Below are 23,374 nucleotides of genomic sequence, written 5' to 3'. Positions count from 1 at the left end.
AAGGCCTTCTTTTACGACGCACTTCAAATGGTGGTTATGAGTTGCAGATACTACTGGTGCGACAAATAATGAATACTAGAATATGAAACACTTTTGATGCCAAACTCCTAGAAATGATGTGTACAGCTAATTTGTTCATGTAGTAATACCTGCTGGTCGGACACAGAAACAACTTTTTTCACTTCAGCTTGTTAGGGAATGGGACGTATGAGCAACTTCAAATGGAAGCTATGGGTGTCAGATACCAAAGGCATAATGAACAATAAAAACTGGAATACGAAACGTTTTTGGCACCAAACGCCGTGCAATGGTGTACTTAGGATGCTTTTTCATGTAACATTACCTGATTGTTGGACACAGGTATGATTCGTTTCAGTTCAGCTCGTAGATGGATGGGACGGTCCTACTATATGGAAGTCTGGCGAGGGTGTTCACAGTCTAGCAGTAATTTATGTCCGTATTCATTCATCCATTGATCCCAAATACCGAATTAATCTGACCCGCAAATTCTAGGTAACTGCTAAATGTCAAAGCAGCCAGTTATTATAATGTTATAGACTAATAATAATAATGTCACCTATACGCTTGTCAGTTGTAACCTGGAGGCAACTGGTCAAGCGACCTGTCATAAATTGAAACAAAGCTCGACTGTATATGTACTCCCGTTCGTATCATCCACATACAGCACTATTTTTAGGAATTAACATCATCCCTTAAGACAAACTATGACTATTCACAATTACTGCCAAGCAGTCCCATCATTAGTAAATGACTTCTTTGCATTCACATATATATGCAATCCTCAATAGTTCTTATTCCTTTGTATTGGAAATGGGGAATTCATTTCATAATTGCATATTGAGAAAACTATAGATGAAAACCAGAAAGTTTGATAACCTTATGTATTCTGAGAAAAGCATCGATCACTCTGATTAGTCGTGATGTGCTAGCCCTGATATTATAGTGATACGCAAAAGAAATATGTAGTGTCCATGAAAAGATTTCTGACACAAATATGGCTCATAATAATTCGTCCATCGTAGTCACAGAGCACAAATTTTCATAGAATTTATACAATTGATAAAAAGAGCTTCCATATATCACTACAGAATAAATGGGTAATTTAATAGTTGTATGGAAGCAACAGGTGCTGATCACTTGCGTTAGCTCCTTGCTTTTAGCGATCTGCAGTTCAAGGGGCTATGTTCCCATATCTGTATTAATCAACTCACTGTGAAAGCAATAGTTAAGCACCATAGAACTCCAAAATTTATCCTGTGTAACTTGAATATGATCCTATGAGACATTGTTACCAAATGGAACTGTCTGATGAACAGAAACAGCAACCCACATTGTATTATGCTGCTCAGTGGCTGTAGAAGCTAACTACCATGCAGAGAGATCATGTTAAATTCTGTCATCTGTTTCCAACCTTGTTTCATGCATATTGATCATTAGAATAACTTTCACATCTTGCCTGAAAATCATATTATTATAAAAAAGTTAATAAGCTGAAATTATTATGTATTCAGAATTTAATGCTAACAGGAACCAATTGTTGAAAACGTGATTAATTATCAATAACAGTGGAAGGAACCTTCGCAGGTAATCCAACTTATTTCAAGAAATCACAAACATCGTTACATCAGTAGATACTATCTTCAAGAGTCGTGAGATATTTAACTGAAAATTTACATTCAAATGACATGTGGATATATATATATATATATAATTCCTATGAGTACTTATGAAGTATCGTATTAAAGGGTACAATGTTTACAATAGGTACAATGTTCATACATTCATCTCATATCATTACAAATTACTTCTTTTTTAGCAACTTACAACAGCTACGATTCTTCCACATTACATACCACTATAACTCAGCTTCAGTGGCACCCCCTAGATTTCACAAGCTGTTGTGTACAAAACTAGCTATACCATCTCCTTTTATAGATTAATCTTCTTCACATTTGTACACATTCTAATCCCCTGAAAGAATCAGATAGCACAAACAAAAGCACACAGTAAACTAATTACATCACGCAAAATGGTACACAAAAAGAAAGAATACAAAACAAATATGGCAATTGTAAAAATAAACAAAGTTAACTAATCCAGTAACCACGTTTCGCTCATCTGAAGGCAAGAGCTGAAAGTACTGTTGGTCGTATAGATTGTCATGATCTCCTCATGGTGCATACTATCTACGCTTACATATGTGTAATCCATGACGACTCATATAGCAGGCATGTATATCCCAACTGGTACTGAACGAAGTGCTTATAGAACTATTGAAGACATTACGTTTATTGACTAAGTGTTAAAGCTAAGTCGCTTCAGGGCAATAAATCCCTTTACAGCATTCTGTTTTTAAAAATATTAACTATAATAGTCACCTCAGTTTCCTGTCAGACATGAGGCTCGTGAGTTTCAACGACAATTTCACGTCTATAATATTGTGTCCTTCATTTTCAGTACCCGTAGATTAAAAACGTGCCTTGAACATTCGATGTTTGCACATATTGCTTTCCCTGCCGAAAACCTAAGGCCACTATGAAGTCGACTCCTCCGACCTATTTAACGTCAGTTGAGGGTTGCATGTTGCTACTGTAATGTTAGAGACGCAGGAAAATATAGCGAAAACATCCAAGTAAGGAGCACACTACCGGTACCCATATCGTTGAACATTACGCTGTGAAAGTCTGCGGCAAAGTCGATGACACTCAGAGCACTTCTTGATCAAGCCGGACTTGCAGGTATTCTCTAATTTTGTATTTGAATCAACGCCGAGTCTAAAAGGAAAATGGCTAGATGAGGCTCCTAGGGGGAAGCCTCGCTATTGGAATCGTCTACGGATATTACTGGTTAAACTGGTATTTTGGGAACACACAAGATTTTTCATAGCAAGGCATGCTTTATAGCCACCACCAACAGGGTCAAGTTACCAGTCGTCCAGAGGATTGCAGGCGATATGAATAGTACGGGTTGTCGTGCAGGACACACATAATCGTACTTTGGTTTACTCCATGTTGGCAGGCCACTTGCCTGGAGCTTGTACCAGGGTTCGTCTCAGTATGCTGCAGAACCCGGTCCTTCAAATCTGATGTAGGCACAGTTCGCCGCCTTCCTGCACGTTCGTCTGTCTGAAAGAATCCGTGGACACACTAATGCCCAAAAAGGGCTTGAAATGTCGTGTGATGTGGTTGGTGTCTGTGAGGGTACTTGTTTTGGTATAATGGTGTTGCGTCTCGACCGTTTCCATCTGCTTGGCCGTACACAACCACCATATCGGTTTGATTCCAACCTGAATACCGGACCATTCTGCTACTTACTGTGGTATCGATAGTTCCGATGTCATAGCGTAGGTGCACGCTCGTAGGTTGGCGCTACGAGAGCGGATGAACTACGCCGACTACAGCGCCCTCTAGCCGACGCTGTGGAGCTCAACGAGCGCCGCTCTGATTTCTACCCATTTCAGCAGGAGCAGACGGCCTGGAAACATCGCTTCAACTTCAGAGCTACGGCTTGCTATTGAGATTTTGTACCACTTACGACGGGAATACGGCTTCGCACCTACGTGCTCATCTTCGCAAAGTTATGTAACCATTTATTAACTTGCTTTTGTCTAAACATCTTTAGTTTTACACGCAGTGCCGAAGTGCTTTACCTCTCCTGCTCCTACTCGCTTCCTTCATTCGGCCTGTTTTGCAGATCACAGGATCAGACCAACGTGCCGCCTTCCAGGCGGGATACGAAAGACTTACAGTATGCTGGGTCAATCACACAGGCTGCTGCACACAAGCAACACATGGTCCGCCGTCAGAACAACTTTCATTCATCAGCGCTATCTACCGTGGCAACGATGAAATTCCGGACAGTTGTTCATAGGATCTTTCTTCCTCCATTTCCTGTCAGGAATCCCTCCCTGCAGTTTGCCGGTTTTATTCATGCTCAACCTGTATAGCAACGCCGCAGCAATTACTGTTAGAAATCCTAGAGAACTGTGTAATAAATAAAAAGCCTGCACCTAGATTACAAGAGGGGGCAAGTGTCCGCCCTCCCCCCCCCCCCCCAGCCTCTCTTACAGCTCCTTGCAGAAGTCTATTGTCATATTCTTCGACGAGTCATATTTTGTTTCAGATTAGGCCTAACCGAGGAAGGTTTCCTTACTTTTCACTTGTAACAAAAACTCTTCATGTCATTCGTAATTTTCACTTGTTTATAAATCACGTTCTTTTGTACTCCCTGCAGAGTTTGTTAATATTTAAAATAATTGTAATTTTGTATTGATCACAGACATTTTCTATAGGAGAACTGTAAATTGTGATGTATAGTTTACTGGTCAACGTTCGGGGTCGATAGAACTCCAACGATGGAACAGGAGAAGCTGCAGGGAAGTCCCTGTGTGTCAGGGAGACAAAAGCGCGCCAGAGGAGAAGGTGGAGGGCATGAGGGGGGCGCCAGGAGCCAGATGAGATCAAAGAGCCGGCCGGCCGGCCCGTCGGCCACCGGACCAGACCGTGCGCTGGAGAGTCCAGCACGGTGTGGGTGCGGCGCTGAAGCGTCTCCAGTTACGAGGGATCACAGAGCCTCACACTACTGCTGGCTGTGCATTATTATTATTATTTTCGTGCCCAAGACAGTACAATACAGTAATTTTCAATTTCAAAATAATACAATGCAATGCAGTAACAACAGTATATACATTAAACTTTGTACGTGTCAGACTGATTTTGTGGCACAGAATTCAGCAGTCCTGACGGCTGGAACATTTGCTGAAATCATTTCCTCCAGCGCTTAGGCTTCAGGAAACTTCGAGCAGACCAAGAGCTGTTCACTATCTCGAAGTTCTCCATATTCGCATGTTGCATGTCCAGTACTATAGCCCCAGCGCTTCAAGCTTTGCCTGCATCACGTCACTGCAGCTCGCAGTCTGTTCAAAGTCTTCCACGTCTGGTAGGTTAGCTGAAAACCAGCAGCGGGTTCTGCACGGCGAACGGAAGGTGACGATGTAATGGCTTCAGCTGTTCGGAGAAAGAAAACTAAAGTGATATCCCTGTTTCTTTTCTCAACCTCTCTCGCTGTTATACATCTGATATCGGTGGTGTGATGTGCCTACAAGAGTGCAGATTTTGTCAACTGGAGTTGGTCGTAGGCAACCATTTATAAAGCGGCATGTCTCGTTAAGAGCGATGTCAACGTGCTTGGTATATGCGGAGTTCTGCCAGACTGCTGCAGCATATTCTGCCGCAGAGAAACATAGAGGTATAGCAGACGTATGTAGGACATTTGGCTGAGCACCCCACGTGCTGTTAGTGATCTTTCATATCATATTATTTCTGCCTGCAGGCTTTGCGCTTCATGTTCTCGCAAAGGTTTTTGAAAGTAAGAGTGCGATCGAGCTTTACTCTGAGGTATAATGGGGCGTCCCGGTGTTGTACCTGCTTTCCCCTCTAAGTCACTTCCAGTTTCCTCCTAGTTTGTCTATTTCTCAAGTGAAACGCACAGACCTGTATTTTGGATGGATTAGCCTTAGGTGATTACTGTCACAGTATTCTGCCAGATCTTCGAGGGCTTCCACTTCCTCTAATTCATCATTGCCCGGCAATGGCTGTGTCATCGGCGTATATGGAAGATCTTATTCTGTACCGATAGGTTTGTCATTGGTGTAAATACTGTACAGCAGTGGTGCCAACACACTGCCTCGAGGAAGACCGCTCTACTGGATTCTTGTTGTTCAGGGTGACAAAAAACCGCCTGTGTTTGTAGTAGAGTTTGGATGAACTGCCTTAATCGGTTGACCTTGATGATTGTAAGAATCTTCTTCAAGAGTTTATTATGATCTACTGTGTCATATGAAGCTGTTCTGCATTTAAAGACGCGAAAAGCTAATATTGTGCTGCGTCTCAATTGGTAATTAGAAAATAAGCCATGTAAGTGTTGAAGTTATATCTACGTAATACTCGCCGATGCTGGACCGCGGCGTTTGCGTTCGTCGCCTCCACGCAAAGCGCTGCGAAAATACATAGATCAGCGTTAATTGCTCTTGTTTTTTTTTTTTTTTTTTTGTTAATATTGTGTCAGAATTTAATGTATGTGTGTATCCTAACTGTCACTGTTCCAGTCACGTTACCTGATGGATGGGACAGAGTGCTGGACGCAACTCTGTAATATACAGGGTGATTCAAAAAGAATACCACAACTTTAAAAATGTGTATTTAATGAAAGAAACATAATATAACCTTCTGTTATACATCATTACAAAGAGTATTTAAAAAGGTTTTTTTCACTCAAAAACAAGTTCGGAGATGTTCAATATGGCCCCCTCCAGACATACGAGCAATATCAACCCGATACTCCAACTCGTTCCACACTCTCTGTAGCATATCAGGCGTAACAGTTTGGATAGCTGCTGTTATTTCTCGTTTCAAATCATCAATGGTGGCTGGGAGAGGTGGCCGAAACACCATATCCTTAACATACCCCCATAAGAAAAAATCGCAGGGGGTAAGATCAGGGCTTCTTGGAGGCCAGTGATGAAGTGCTCTGTCACGGGCTGCCTGGCGGCCGATCCATCGCCTCGGGTAGTTGACGTTCAGGTTTCATAACTAACCTTTTTCGTAGGACTCTCCATACAGTTGATTGTGGAATTTGCAGCTCTCTGCTAGCTCTGCGAGTCGATTTTCCTGGGCTGCGAACAAATGCTTGCTGGATGCGTGCTACATTTACATCACTCGTTCTCGGCCGTCCAGAACTTTTCCCTTTGCACAAACACCAATTCTCCGTAAACTGTTTATACCAACGTTTAATACACCACCTATCAGGAGGGTTAACACCATACTTCGTTCGAAATGCACGCTGAACAACTGTCGTCGATTCACTTCTGCCGTACTCAATAACACAAAAAGCTTTCTGTTGAGCGGTCGCCATCTTAGCATCAACTGACGCTGACGCCTAGTCAACAGCGCCTCAAGCGAACAAATGTACAACTAAATGAAACTTTATAGCTCCCTTAATTCGCCATCAGATAGTGCTTAGCTGTGCCTTTTGTCGTTGCAGAGTTTTAAATTCCTAAAGTTGTGGTATTCTTTTTGAATCACCCTGTACTTTAGTTTATAACAGTGACGAAAAACAGCAAAATTTATTCTAACAAACACTATCGGAGGTTGGTGAAGTTATTGCATTGCTTCAGAAATAGTTTACAAATTGAGTAAAGCAAAAAATATTTGATGCGATCTATTTAATAAAAAATATTTAAAATTTGTTTAGTATTTGAAGTGAGCTTAAAATCTGTTTGGTTGTTTTGTGTGTGACAAGAATATATTCATTCATACGTACTTGTGCTAATAGAATATCTAAGTAAGGGACATAAGTCTACAAGTTAGCTACACTGACACCATTAGATGTCAAATTATTTGGAACCATCCAGATTATTTTCGCATTCGTTAGTGTGTGTAATGAAGTGATTTTCTTGCTACTTGGTATTCCAGCGAAAATAACCGTATTAACACTACAGTGCATATTTGATTCCACGAATAGTTCTCTCATACAACTGCTAGTGAAGAAATTTAATTAATTTGGCGAAATTTTGATTTTAAGGATTGAAACTGAGTTGTTTACTCGAACATATGTCCGGTTTGGTTTTACGACTTGCGGCGGCGTGGTGCCTTCCGTGCCTTTACGACGAACCTGCACCTACCTGTGAACATTGTCTCAGCATATCATCAGTAGGGAAGCCGAGCGAAACCTACTGTACCTCGGCGTGAACCAGGCTGCAATTAAAGTCACTAAACTACGTTTCGGGAGAAAGTTTTTACACGAAATGAAAGGTTGGAAATGTTGTCCTTAATTAATAATTCTCAAACTTAGGTGAACAAGTATCACTGCAAAGCCTGTGCTAGTCTTAACACAGTCACTCACAATTCCTTTCACTCACGTTAGCAAGTTTATGGTGTTGCATTTCCCGAAAACGAAATAGCTACAAAAATATGGATTGTTTTTGATTGAGAATGCTCGCCAAATACTAAGTCTGTCGTTACCTAATGCAGTCACAGTTTTTAGCCACCGACCTGCTCAATACGCCATGCGGAATTTATGTCTTTTCTCGTCACAAAATTCACTTAAAAATTCCGAAATTTCTACACACCTATCGGAATAATTATTCCGTCACTTTACAACACTTTTGATGTAGGAAACACTGCTATATCCGGCAACTTGTCATTTCCATCGGATCTGCTACTACACACGTCCGAACTGTTTCATGGCTAGGCTCCGACTCCTCTCTAGAATATGCTAAGTGTTCTCTACCAGCAGAGAAAGGCGCGCGAAAAATATTGCTTTACTACTGGTCAGTTTACTCAACAGTCAATAGCAAAACAACATTCTCCCGCATCAGTCCGCGCTTTTCGTCAATAACCAATCGCAAAATAGTAAACCTAACGACTGCACTTTTTACCGACGTAATTATTTAATATGCTGAAGTTTTGTTTATGCATAAAGTTATTTACTATTGTTATTTATACCTGAATTAACTTTCCCTTTACCATAAACTTACTTTACAAATCTGTTCTACAAAAATCCCCTCTGTCCACATCCGTACTTCTTCAAAATGTTCCCACACTAAATTCCACTACATAACTCGTTAAACAAGTATCTTCATATTAACCTCAAACCACACTCACGCATCATTCATACTGCTAAAACACATTTATAACATTTTACATACACAAAAAGACATAATAACACTTTATGAAAATACTAGAACAGTTTATGAAAAACATTCTATTACTTTATCGCACTCTAGTGGGCACAATCGAAACTAAATCACAGTCCCCTATCCAATACTGTCCTCTATCGGCTGATACATAAACTACGTGCGCGTCCAGTCTCGCGTCACCATCTGTCACTATCCAGCTCTGAGACACATCTCCCACTTAACCGCCTCCAAGGCAGGATCGGTATACGGCGCTACGACTCAGACTGTCCTGTTATCTTGCAACAGCCAGTAACAACCACCCTGTGTGAGATAACTGAAAAGCTTAACATCCGCATTTGTCTGTATATTGACAGTGGTGCGTTTCGCGAATGAGTGAGTAGCTTTTACTCCGATCACCTAAGTAAACCTCTAATAATATGATCACAGCCAAATTTAGAAAGAAATAGCACGATAGAGAGAGAGAGAGAAAGAGAGAGAGATAGAGCGTTTTACACTGTAAGTTGAAGCAACCAGAGTAATTTATTTCGTCGTAACGAAGCATCATGTTACTAGCCTCTGAAAATGCCAAATCCTGTTTTCACAAGGAAAAGAGGCTTTCGTAAACTACCTAGTTTCTGGAACAATCTGAACCTCCCGTCTCAGCGATGGTTCCTTAGCAGCGGAGTGCTAGATCCCTGTTCGCGCTGTAGATCACGTGTGTGAAACGTTCCCTCATGTCGGGGCTACGTACTTCCGGTTCGTTTGAAGAGCATAATTTCTTATTACATAGGTGCCTGAGAATCTCCCACTACAGCGAGTTATCTTTCTGATGGTGCCCCATAATATGTCAGACGTAGAAAAATAGCGCACTTTCAGGAATTCATACCTAGATCCCATTCTGTACGTTTTGCGGCATTTATCCCGCACTTCCCAACATGGGGAGAGATTCGTTCTAGTTGATTAGGCAGTCTTACCCATTGCAGAGCCACTCGCTGGTCCAAAATACAGTTCAACATACCATACGAGGGAACGGGCGACATTAGTAATGGATGCATCAGCAGTCTGGTGGATCACGTTCATAAGGTGCACCAACTATTACTGTACACTGTCTGTATATAAAAATCTAGAAAGTTCGAGGTACAGCGATCTGTTAGGCTTCTTGAGCATCCATTTCAGCAACCGACCATCTGGTTATATTCTAATCAGGTGATCGTCAGAATGACAGGTTAAAAAAAATGAACTAAAATTATTATTTGGATGATTCAATCTAACTTCAATAGTCAGCTTTCCAACCAATGTTTAACAAAATTTATAACATTCTTTATAAATTATCGTAATGCTGAAACAATTAATGTGTACCAAACTTGTAGCGGACTATCTGATCATGATGCATAATTAATGGAAGCAACAGTGTGGCACCTTACAACCCTGAGATACGTTCACCCAAAGTAGTGATCCTTATGAGAACAGGCTCTAATGTTTTAAGAGTAAGCTAAATGAAGTAGTATGGAATGAAGTATATGTAGAAGGAGACGGTAATGTCACATTCAATTTATTCCATAGTAAATTTGTGTCAGTATTTGAAAGTTGCTTTCCTAAAAAAGTAATCAAAAAGATCCATTAAAAAAACAACAAGTAAGCCATGTATAACTAATAGAATCAAAATCTCATGAAAGAAGAGGATGAAAATATATGGAAAGGTCAAAGTAAGTCAAGATATGACATTACTTGCATACTACCAAAACTGCTGCATTCTTTTAATGAAAGTCATTAAAAAGTCCAAAAGTTCGCATGTCCTGACGGAAACAAATAATATGGACAACAAGATTAAAACTACATGGGACATTGCCAAATGGAAGACAGGACAACAAGTCAATGCACAAGTTTCCATAACAATTAAACTAAATGACGATATTGTGGCTGATAATTCACAAATTGTAAGCATTCTTTAAAGCCAATTTCTAAATTAAATGGTTCAGTTGAAGAAGCAAGAAAATTTATTAATAATGCCATTCCGCAAAACTTTAAGCAGCTGGAAGTAGCAACAACATCCTGTACTGAAAGTAATACAATTAGAAAAATTCTGAAAAACAAAAGCTCATGTTGAGTTGATCGAATATCGAACGTAATGCTGAAAACTTGTTCAAACTTAAGTAAAGCCCTTAGTGATACATGCAATGCATAGCTGCACATGGAATTTACCCAGACAGGCTAAAATGGGCAATTATTAAACAACTTTGTAAGAAAGGTTATATGACAGATAAACAATTGTCTCCCAGTTTCCTTATTGATATCTTTTTACAGAGTATCTGAAGAAGTAATTTACTCAAGAACAGTAGCACACTTAAGTGGAAACAATTTACTTAGCATATCACAGTTTAGATTCCAGAAGGGTCACTCGACGGAGAATGCTATTTATACATTCACTTTGCAAATGGCACAATCCTAAATAACAGTGTATCGACAACTGGTATTTCTTGTAATGTCACCAAAGTGTTTGATTGTTTAGATCATGATATTCTCTTAGAAAAACTCAAATTTCATGAAACTGATAACTTTACACATGGCTGATTTGAGTCATATTTAAAAACCAGAATGCAAAAGGTGGTGCTGAATAATTCAGACGGTGTCAGAAAGGTAAAAACTTCACTGACTGGGAGAAAAAATCACAATGGGAGTGCCACAGGTTTGAATTTTGGGTCCAGTCCTATTCCCTACATATGTGAATGATCTTCCACTTAACATTTAACAAACAAAATTGGTATTTTTCGCACATGGTACTAGTGGTATAATAAATCTCATTAGAGAGAATCAGCAGAAGAGTGGGTAAATTTTATTTTTCAAAGAATTATTAAGTGGTCCTCTGAAAGTAGATTCTCACAAAACTTTGAAAAAACACAGCATTTCATCCTGTGCAAGAAATAGAGTCATACCAACAATTGATGAAGCTAATGAGCACGACTCAGTAAGTAGGGTAGAATGCTCCAAATTTTTTGGTGTGCATGTTGACGAAAACTTGAACTGGCAGAAGCATATTACTGTGCTTCTCAAAAAATTTAGTTCAGCAAGTTTTTGCTTTTTGTACTATTTCTAATCTTGGAAACAAACTTATCAACGTCTTAATATATTTTACACATTTTCCACTCAATAATGTCGTAAATCATCACTTAGAAAGAAAGTACTGGTTGCACAAAAGAGCACAGTAAGAATAATATGTGGTGTTCACTGACGGATGTCGTGGAACTACCTTTTCAAGAAGCGAGGCATTTTAACTGGTCAATCGCAATAGATACTATAGCTAATGAAATTCGTCATAAATAATCCATCACAATATGAAAAGAGCAATAGTGTACTTACCTATGACACTAGAGGCGGGAAAATAACCTTTGTTATCCATTGTTAAAGCTGTCAGTGGCTCCGAAAGGAACTCAATTGCTGCAATAAAAGTTTTTGATGATTCGTCCAAAACTTAAAAGTCCGACAAGTGGCGAAGCAAGTTTAAAATTATTTCTTCTGGACAATCCCTTTTAATTCATTGGCGGATTTCTACTTAAAAACAAAAATGACAACACCTCAAGGGAGAGCCGAACGTGTGGTGTGGTTTCAGGAAACGAAATCATTCATTGCTGTGTAAAGAAATTTCCGACGTGAATTTTAAGAGAGCCACCATACGCAAGACAGTTACATGTTGGTTGGTTGATCTGATGGAGGATGACAAACAGCGAGGTCATCAGTCCTGTAGGATTAGGGAAGGGTGAAGAAGGAAGTCGGCCGTGCCCTTTCAAAGGAGCCATCCTGGCATTTACCTGAAGCGATTTAGGGAAATCACAGAAAGCCTAAATCAGGATGGCCGCATACGGGTTACTGCTTGGTGTAAAAGTTTCTAGCAACTGGCACTGCAAACAGATAGTCAGGTTCTGACAGAAAACTTACATTTGAGAAAATGGGAAGTTCAGAGAGACCTTCCAAAAAAGCCCATCAGAGTTAGTTCGTCGAGAAGCACGAGAACTAAACATTCCTCGCTCAACAGTTATAAGGCGCTCCGTAAAAGACTTCGCTTTTGCTCTTACAAAAATCAAAATGTGCAAGCACTGAAGCGAAATGAGTTACAGCTTCGCCAGGAATTTGCTATTGAGATGTTGGACCGGAACGGACAAAACCACAACTGTCTAGGAAGTGTCGTTTGGTCTGATGCAGCAACCTTCCACGCATGTGGGAAGGTTAAACGCCACAATGTTTGCATCAGCTGTTCGAAAAACTTCTTTAGCTTTCGGGAACACGTCAGAGGCAGCGAAGATGTGAATGTCTTGTGTGCGTTAATGAAAGACGACATAGTTGGAGCATTTTTCTTCAGCGAGAAAACAGTAACTCTAACCGTTTATCTGGACATGCTTGAGCACTTTGTTGTCTCTGAGCTTTTTCCCGTTCAACCAAATGTGATCTTCCAGCAAGATGCTGCACTGCAGCACTTGATTAGTGCGTTCGTGACTTCTTGGACGTAAAATCTCCACAGTGATGGGTAGGACGTCATGGACCAACCATGTGATCACCGCGATTTCCGGTCTTATCTCCTCTATGTTTCTTTCTATGGAGTTCTGTGAGAGACTCTGTGTATGCCTCGCCTGCAGGTGCCCTTGGCGATCTCCACGGAAGAGACGTGGATGGAATAGTCTCTAGATCGCCAGACACACTTGTCCACAAATGAGCTGAGACAGAGAATCGCCTAGATATTTTACGGCTTACGAAAGAAGCTAATGAAGAAGTGTACAAATTTTGTGAACAAAACTTTCTGAGTTCCGTTACATGATGACGCAAACTGCAAATCTCTATGCCTTATGGTTTTTCTCTTTTTGAATTGCATTTGGAAATCAGAGAAGTTTCATGTAGACATCCTGAAAGTCCTTTCTTCTCTCAACACAACACATGATTATTTTCAATTATTTTCTTTGTTTGACATTCTGAGTATCCCGACACTTGGGATATAATATGATTCCTGAACTCTGCATTTGTCAAAATCTCCTTAAGCAGGAATGATTGGACAGCTGGTTTACGAGATTATTGACATCATACAGCTTCGTTTGGAGTCAGGTATAGGGAGCAACCAGCGTCCTACTCGACACGTGCACAACTGTGGACTTCTTGCAAGGTGGTGTCAGGTTGAGAGACGAGGAGTGACATTCTTCGGTCATGTACGTCGCCACACCACGTCTCGCTCTCTCACCACTGACATCTTCAACGCTTTGGAGGTTGTAACTACTTAGAACAGAGGCACTAGTGTTTTCCAGGTGAGTGCGCTGGAGACATACATGCATTGGTCTAATCTGTCCTAAGAGCCAGTTCCTCCTCATGAATCATGAACATGTTGGTGTTACAGTGTTTTGTTAGTGAGACTTTTATTTACGTCCGCCCCTTCAACTTCCATCGACGACCGCGAGCGTACAATGGTGGGGTACTTAGAGGAGTGAGTCGTTGCTTATCTCTTGATTTGTATCCGCAGGTGAGTTCTCAGTCACATATGATTTAGCCAAACATCTAGCTTCTTTGCTGAGAACATTTGTTGGCAAATGTACACATCATATACGGAACTCTGCTGATTTTATCAACAGACTGGGGGCTCTCCACTTAAGTAGTTCGGATCTTCTAGTGAGTTTTGATGTAGTTTCCCTTTTCATAAAAGTACCTCTTGCGGATTCCTTGACGCTAACTGGTAAACAGTCCGCAGCTCGTCGTCGTGCGGTAGCGTTCTCGCTTCCCACGCCCGGGTTCCCAGGTTCGATTCCCGGCGGGGTCAGGGATTTTCTCTGCCTCGTTGTGACTGGGTGTTGTGTGCTGTCCTTCGGTTAGTTAGGTTTAAGTAGTTCTAAGTTCTAGGGGACTGATGACCATAGATGTTAAGTCCCATAGTGCTCAGAGCCATTTGAACCAGCCATTTAACTGGTCAACAGTTTGAATCGGACATCACTGCTTTGTTTCGACATGCTCTTTCCTCAGCTTATTTTATGCTTAACCAGGAATATTTTGAACAGTCTGACGGTGTCGCCATGGGCAGCCCTCTGTCTCCTCTGGTGGCTAACCTTTTTATGGAGGATTTTGAGGATAGAGCACTTGAATCAGCGGTTTGTAAGCCAACTGTTTTTTGGAGATACGTCGATGATACTTTCATAGTGTGGCCACACAGAGAAGAAAACTTAGTGGTGTTTTTTCATTAACTTCACTCGATCCATGAGAATATTCGATTTACTATGGAACTAGAGAAAGATGGCTGCCTTCCATTCCTGAATGTTTTGGTTAAATGGAAGAGTGACGGCTCGTTGGGACATTCTGTTTATCGTAAGCCCACTCAGTCTGATTTGTACTTGCATTCTTCAAGTTGCCGTCACCCATTCCAAACCATGAGTGTACTAAAAACTCTTGTGCACAGGGCACATACGGTGTCGGATGTACAGAATTTGCCTGAGGAACTTGCACATTTAAGGACAGTGTTTAGAGACAATGGATACTCGACCTAGCAAATTAACAGGGCCTTCTCAACTAGAGCCAGGAACCGGGAAGTGGATAAAGAGGAGAACGCGCCAGCTAAGTACCTAGCTTTTTTTCCCTTCGTTGGAAATATCTCCTTCAAAATAACGAGGATTCTCACCTACTGCAACCCAGTACGTCTGTAGTTGAGGAACATTGTATTTTCAACGGACATTCAATGGAGTACGACAAAACTTCGATTTTGGCCACAGCAACAACTTTTTGGGACTCCATTATCGAAGAATCCGTAGAAATACGCATCACGGGAAATCTAATGAACCGTGACAGTGGTTACCTATTGAATAATGCATGGAATCCCGCCATCTCCGAAATTTGCTCGAGACGAAGACGCCAGAACACTTCGATAGCTGCGGCCAGCGACAATACCGACGGCAGCTGAGTCTTGCAGTTCCAGCAGCGAGGGCGCTGTCGCTGGGCGGTGTAGTCCTTCTGTCTCCGCGACTGCAACGGATGCGCGGTAGTACCATCAGCGCACTATATAAGACGGAGCGGAAAACGTCTCCGTCAGTCCTGGTTCGGCTCGCCTGAAGATGGCTGGCAGTTGTCCAGCCGAAATATCGTGCAATGAAGTTTACTACGACTGGCTGCAAGCCGAAATCTTTTTGAAGATTCCTCAGTGGATTTGCCTGATGGCACCAGTGTATACCTATCGAGGTGGTTCAGTGGTTAGCACACTGGGCTCACATTCGGAAAGATGACGGTTCAAACTAGCGTCTGGCCATCTTGATATAGGTTTTCCGTGATTTCCACGGTAGTGGCTGGATGCCTTGATGCTTTTTTGTTGGGTTGTTGCTGGCAGCTCGTTAATATTGGGAAGTGTGTTGACGCCTGTACTACCAATTGTATTCATGTGTCTATACTAGAAAAATCCTGTTTTTGTTTCCACCCTGTGTCGTTGTTACCCTGACTAGTCTATGCAAATATAAAATTATTGTATTATTCTGCCAGAAAGCATTTCTTTTCACATTAACCTCCACACAAAATTCTTTCTGATTTAATCTATGCTCAAAATTCATTCACATTTAGCGTAACCTCAAAAACAGAAAAATTCCTAAACCTCTCAACAGTAAAAATTATAATAATGTCGCTCACATTCAGTGTAACGTCCCAATAAAAAATGAATTCAGTAACCTGCTAACAAAACAATGTAACTAACCTGTCAATTAAATTGTCGCTCACTTATGACTTTTCAATAATTCACTGTGAATTTAACCTGGTAAATTTTGGACGACAGCAGTGCTGCAGATCATTCTGAATAAAAAAAGGAAAAATTCGTACCTCAATGAAGTCGCCGGATATATCTGCTCTTACAATAAATTTTTCCGGCACAGCTCTGTGCAATGCTGGTCGATAGATCTCTCATTAATGAAAGGAAGCAACTGATTTTTTTTTCTTTTGCAACAATCGGGATGATCATGGATGGGGGAAATTAGTAAATTCTTTAAATTGAAATGAATGGTTGTTAAAAGTTACTTTTTATGAGAAAGATTATTATTACGAGATTTTTTAAAACATTTACATGGGACTTGAGATAACATTACTACATATGCGCGAGGCTGCTTTTTACCTTATACAATAATACTCAGGCTCCGACACCGCTGCACCGCGACCGGGCCAGCCAATACGATACACCAGACCAGACCAGAGCAGACTCCAGACTAGCAAGTACTTACTGCTACAGCTACACAGTTCCTACTCCAGTCAACACTGCTCTCTTGTCAGAGATTTCCTTATACCTTGCATATCGCAGGCAGCGCACGAGCAATACACCTCTTACATAACCCTCCACTGGGGGGGGGGGGGGGGGGGGGGCAAAAATTTGGCAGCGATGGTGAGTCAACTGGACTTGCCATGAGCAACAAATTTTTCTAAAATCTACTTAATTAACTAAGTTGACAGTCACAGAGTATATACATACATATATAACTGCAGAACATGATATGAAATAGAGTGCACATGCACTGAGTACAGAACATATCAAGCAATGACAAAATTTATATGCAATGAGTACAAAACATATTAATAAATGACATAAAGTGCACACGCACTGTATATATCTCTACCATTTTACAAGAACTAGGATACGCAATGCGTACAAAACATATTAACAAATGACATAAAGTGCACACGCACTGTATATATCTCTACCATTTTACAAGAACTAGGAAAGGAAAGGGAAGGATTGCATCATGGTTGTAGCACAGTAGGTTGCACGTAGCTGCACTGAAAGTCCATATCTTTCTACAGAAGCACAACACCAAGTGAGACAATCTGAAGTTCTCTTCCCTGAAGTATTAGTCAGTGTAGCCAAGACACTGAAATGTCGTATTAATATTCAATGTTATCATTTTGATAGTACATTAGGTGCACCAAACAGTGGGACCATAATAACATCTCCATCGTTCAAGATGGTGGACAGCATGATGTGTCAACACCACACTCTTGTAAGGTACACCAACGTAGAATTAGTGCAAAAGCCAAATCTAGTGCTCCATGATCATGAGGATGGACAGGACAAATAGATATTGCATTTAGGTCAGAAGGTGAAGGATATTAAGTCTTATACTAGTCATCATAGAGAATTACACTAGTCTATCAACCGATTTGAGTACTTGTTGGCACTCACTGCCTAGTTACTAAACATTTCTGTACTATGTATGGAGTATTACAGAACAGTATTCATAAGTCATCTGATTACACTAAATATTGGCACTCATTGGCCAGTTACAAACCATTTTATGCATTATTCAGAAGTGATCATTCAAAGCAGGAGTTAATGAGTGTAGCATCAAGCTACTGGTATTCATATATAATAGCATGTATGTGACATAAGACAAATTTAAAATATAAGAAACAGTGGCATTCATGGGCCAGTTACAAAGTATTCATATAGTTTTATAAAACATTATTCAGTATTATTCAGAAGTCATCTTTCAAAATGAGAGTTAATTATTGGCATAGCATTTATAGAGTATAACAAAAATATTATTTACAGAAATTATTTGCATAGCATTTATGCATTAAGCATTTATAGAGTATAACAAAAATATTATTTACAGAAATTATTGGCATAGCATTTATGCATTAAGCATTTATAGAGTATAACAAAAATATTATTTACAATAATTATTGGCATAGCATTTATGCATTATTACAAAACATCATTTAGTATTACTCACAACTCATCATTCAAGTGACATGGGACATATTTAAAATGTAACACACTGTAACTACTATTCAATGTCTATTTTTTTGTGCTAGCAATGCATTGCGTTAGGATCGATAATTAATTGCTGGGGCATGAAAATATTTGCTTTTGACTTATTGCTGCAAATAAGGATCAGTAACGTCATTCGTCATGAGTCAGCTGTAGCAAGGTTATGAAACAAGTAGAGTATATGTGATCACATTCATGAATGACACACACAAACAGGTAAAAAAAATGCAAGTACTAGAACAGGTTTGATAACTAATTGCTTATAGCACATTAATTTCATGAATAGCTTCTCCTGGAAAAAATACAAAACGGATTATTCAGCTGAAAGAAGAAATGCATATTATGCTGAAAAGTAGTGAACTTCGAATTCAAATGGCTCTGAGCACTATGGGACTCAACTGCTGAGGTCATTAGTCCCCTAGAACTTAGAACTAGTTAAACCTAACTTACCTAAGGACATCACAAACATCCATGCCCGAGAACTTCGAATTAACAGGTAATGAAACGTGTACTCAATATGTATGTACTCTAGCTGTCCTTTCCAAAACATTCAGTCATTATACCATGCGATATAAGACATACTATCAAAACGAACTGCAACAAATACTTAAATAACTACATAGCATCTCTTAACTAACAGTAAATATAAAAACTTCATCATTATCCTCATCTGCAAAGAAAAACTTCATTATTCATATTACCATAACATCATTACTATCATCACCTGCAAAGAAAAACCTCATCATTCATATTTGCATATTCTTCATATAACTATTCATCACCATTCATTATAATCTGCAAAAAAGACACTTCATTATTCGTTATACATATTACCATTTACTTCATATAACTATTCATAGTATACTCGTAGCATTTCTTATTTCTAGCATATTTCATCACTAAAACTAAGATGTGTAGTTCTGTCTGACAGCCTGCATCAATCGCCTCGTATACTGAAAGAAAAAAATTAGTTAAGACTGCTATCATACACTCCTGGAAATTGAAATAAGAACACCGTGAATTCATTGTCCCTGGAAGGGGAAACTTCATTGACACATTCCTGGGGTCAAATACATCACATGATCACACTGACAGAACCACAGGCACATAGACACAGGCAACAGAGCATGCACAATGTCGGCACTTGTACAGTGTATATCCACCTTTCGCAGCAATGCAGGCTGCTATTCTCCCATGGAGACGATCGTAGAGATGCTGGATGTAGTCCTGTGGAACGGCTTGCCATGCCATTTCCACCTGGCGCCTCAGTTGGACCAGCGTTCGTGCTGGACGTGCAGACCGCGTGAGGCAACGCTTCATCCAGTCCCAAACATGCTCAATGGGGGACAGATCCGGAGATCTTGTTGGCCAGGGTAGTTGACTTACACCTTCTAGAGCACGTTGGGTGGCACGGGATACATGCGGACGTGCATTGTCCTGTTGGAACAGTAAGTTCCCTTGCCGGTCTAGGAATGGTAGAACGATGGGTTCGATGACGGTTTGGATGTACCGTGCACTATTCAGTGTCCCCTCGACGATCACCAGTGGTGTACGGCCAGTGTAGGAGATCGCTCCCCACACCATGATGCCAGGTGTTGGCCCTGTGTGCCTCGGTCGTATGCAGTCCTGATTGTGGCGCTCACCTGCACGGCGCCAAACACGCATACGACCATCATTGGCACCAAGGCAGAAGCGACTCTCATCGCTGAAGACGACACGTCTCCATTCGTCCCTCCATTCACGCCTGTCGCGACACCACTGGAGGCGGGCTGCACGATGTTGGGGCGTGAGCGGAAGACGGCCTAACGGTGTGCGGGACCGTAGCCCATCTTCATGGAGACGGTTGCGAATGGTCCTCGCCGATACCCCAGGAGCAACAGTGTCCCTAATTTGCTGGGAAGTGGCGGTGCGGTCCCCTACGGCACTGCGTAGGATCCTACGGTCTTGGCGTGCATCCGTGCGTCGCTGCGGTCCGGTCCCAGGTCGACGGGCACGTGCACCTTCCGCCGACCACTGGCGACAACATCGATGTACTGTGGAGACCTCACGCCCCACGTGTTGAGCAATTCGGCGGTACGTCCACCCGGCCTCCCGCATGCCCACTATACGCCCTCGCTCAAAGTCCGTCAACTGCACATACGGTTCACGTCCACGCTGTCGCGGCATGCTACCAGTGTTAAAGACTGCGATGGAGCTCCGTATGCCACGGCAAACAGGCTGACACTGACGGCGGCGGTGCACAAACGCTGCGCAGCTAGCGCCATTCGACGGCCAACACCGCGGTTCCTGGTGTGTCCGCTGTGCCGTGCGTGTGATCATTGCTTGTACAGCCCTCTCGCAGTGTCCGGAGCAAGTATGGTGGGTCTGACACACCGGTGTCAATGTGTTCTTTTTTCCATTTCCAGGAGTGTAGATCGGAGAAATGTTTCTTGTTCGTAACATACGTGTCCATATAGCAGATCGAAACTGTGGTCCATTGTCGGAAATTACTTTCAATACATGCCCTACATGAAATAGAAAATGTTTTACAAATGCTTTCGAAACAGTTTTAGCAGTAGCTTTGCGTAACGGTGTGAAGGTAACAAATTTTGAAGTGAGTTCAATAGCGACAAAGATGTAACAAAAACCTCTATTAGATCTGGGAATCGGACCAAAAATGTCTACAGCGGCCATGTGTCTCAATTTAACAGGTATAATGGGATATAACGGAGAAATATGTGAAGTCGTGACTGACTTAGCTTTCTGGCAGATTTTACATGACGCTAAAACTCGTCGTATACGTTTCTCCATGTTGGCAAAATAACAGTTCTGTCTCAGTATAAGAAAACATTTTCTGGCTCCGTAATGTGCGTAACTTAAATGAGTATACCAAATTAATTTGTTAACCAGTTCGTCAGGAATGCATACTAACCAGTTGTTGCTTTCAGGGTGAGAGCGGCGAAACAGAATATTATTGCGTACAGTATAATGGTTTCTGATGGTAACACTATTCCTATCTTGCCATAGGTGTTTAATTTCTTTCCATACGTTGTCTTTACTCTGCTCTTGTGCTATGTGTCGTAATGATGACGAAATAAAATTTTCAAATGCAACTTGTTGAATATACATGACGCTAAAATTTGCTTGGCAGAAGTTGGTTGCGATGTCTTGCTGATTGTTGCTGAGAAACGGGATAGTGCGTCTGCTACAATATTTTGTATACCGGGAATGTGAACAATTGTAAAATTAAATTCCTGTAAATAAAGTTTCCATCTGCTTAATCTGTCGTGTGTAAATTTTGCTGAAAGTAAAAACCGGATAGCTCTATGATCTGTGTAAACGGTCGTATGTCTTCCATAAAGAAAATGCCGAAATCTCGTAAATGCCCATACAACACATGTTTCAAGTTCTGTAACAGAATAATTGCGTTCAGCAGGTGACAGAATGCGACTTGCAAACGCGATGTTTTTAATTACTGTAGTACCATCTTCTTCAATTTCCTGAAAAATGTGTACGCCTAAAGCGGTGTTAGAACTGTCGGTGGCAATGGAAAAATTTCTAGTAAGATCTGGATGTGATAAAGGTGGTGCATTCAACAAAGCTTGTTTCAGATTGACAAATTCAGAATTTGCTTCGCTATCCCAGGACCAAATAGTGTTTTTACCTGTCAATTGACATAATCTAGGGGTGTCTAAAGCAGAGTAATGAATAAATTTACGAAAAAAGTTAATTAAACCCAAAAAGCTGCGTAGTTGTTTCTTCGTCGTAGGTGCAGTAATGTCACGTAAAGCTTGAAGTTTTTCCGGGTCAGGCGCAATGCCTTCTGCTGAAATTACATGTCCAAGAAATTTTATAGAAGTTTTGCCAAAGTGCGATTTGCTAAGATTAACTGTGAGTCCTTGTGCACGAAAGGTTTGTAACAGTTGTTCAAGAATCAAATTGTGTTCAGACCAGTTAGCTTCTGCAATAAGAATGTCGTCTACATACGTTGTGATTCTGTATTTTAGTTCTGTCGGAAGTATAGTATTCAAACCGCAAATAAATGCTGCTGAAGAAATAGTTAAACCGAACGGTAATTTACAAAATTGATAACAGTCACCAAAACAGAGAAAAGCCGTGTACTTTCTGCAGTTCGGATGGAGCTGAATTTACCAAAATCCCGATTTCAAATCTAATGTGGAATAAATGGCAGCACCATGAAATTTCTGTAGAGGTTCTTCTAGTGTCTGTGGGCGATCTGTTTCATTAATAATAATGTCATTGATGTGACGCGAATCAAGTACGAGGCGAAGTGAACCATCCTTTTTCTTAACAATAAGGAGAGGGTTTATGTACGGACTAACTGCCGGTTCAATAATTCCTTGGTCAAGCATAGCTTGCAATTCTTTCTTAACTTGTTCTCTGTGAATATACGGAATGGGATAATGTTTGGCTTTAAACGTGTCATGCTGTTTAACTTGAAATTCATACATAAATCCGGACATAGTACCAGGGACGTTGTCAAAAACTGGAGCTTGCTGTAAAAGAATTTTGCGTAGCTCTGAACATTCGTCTTCTGTATTTGCACTGCTCTGTTTAACTTTATCAGAAATCATCTGTATAACGTCATAGTCGGCTTCGTCCGGAGTATTATAGTTGTGTACGTACGTATCTGTGAACAATGTGGAATGACAGTCTATGTTACGTGATGCAGAAATGTCCTCTGTCCGATTAATTGTTTGTTCTTCTGCAGATAAAGAGTGCTGAAATTCTAAAGCCAGTTGTACATTTTCATCCTTTAACATTAAATAGGAGTTTTGAAAGTCAATAATTGCGTCGTGTTGTACTAGAAAATTCGTACCTAAAATAACGTTTGTTGTCAATAAGGGAACAATCCAAAAATTTGAGTGAAACGTATGACTTGCAATACAAAACGATAAGTGTGCCTGTAATTTTACATC

This window comes from Schistocerca nitens, chromosome 6 (genome assembly GCF_023898315.1).
Source record: "Schistocerca nitens isolate TAMUIC-IGC-003100 chromosome 6, iqSchNite1.1, whole genome shotgun sequence".
Classification (NCBI taxonomy): domain Eukaryota; kingdom Metazoa; phylum Arthropoda; class Insecta; order Orthoptera; family Acrididae; genus Schistocerca; species Schistocerca nitens.
Note: the sequence above shows the minus strand (reverse complement) of the source record.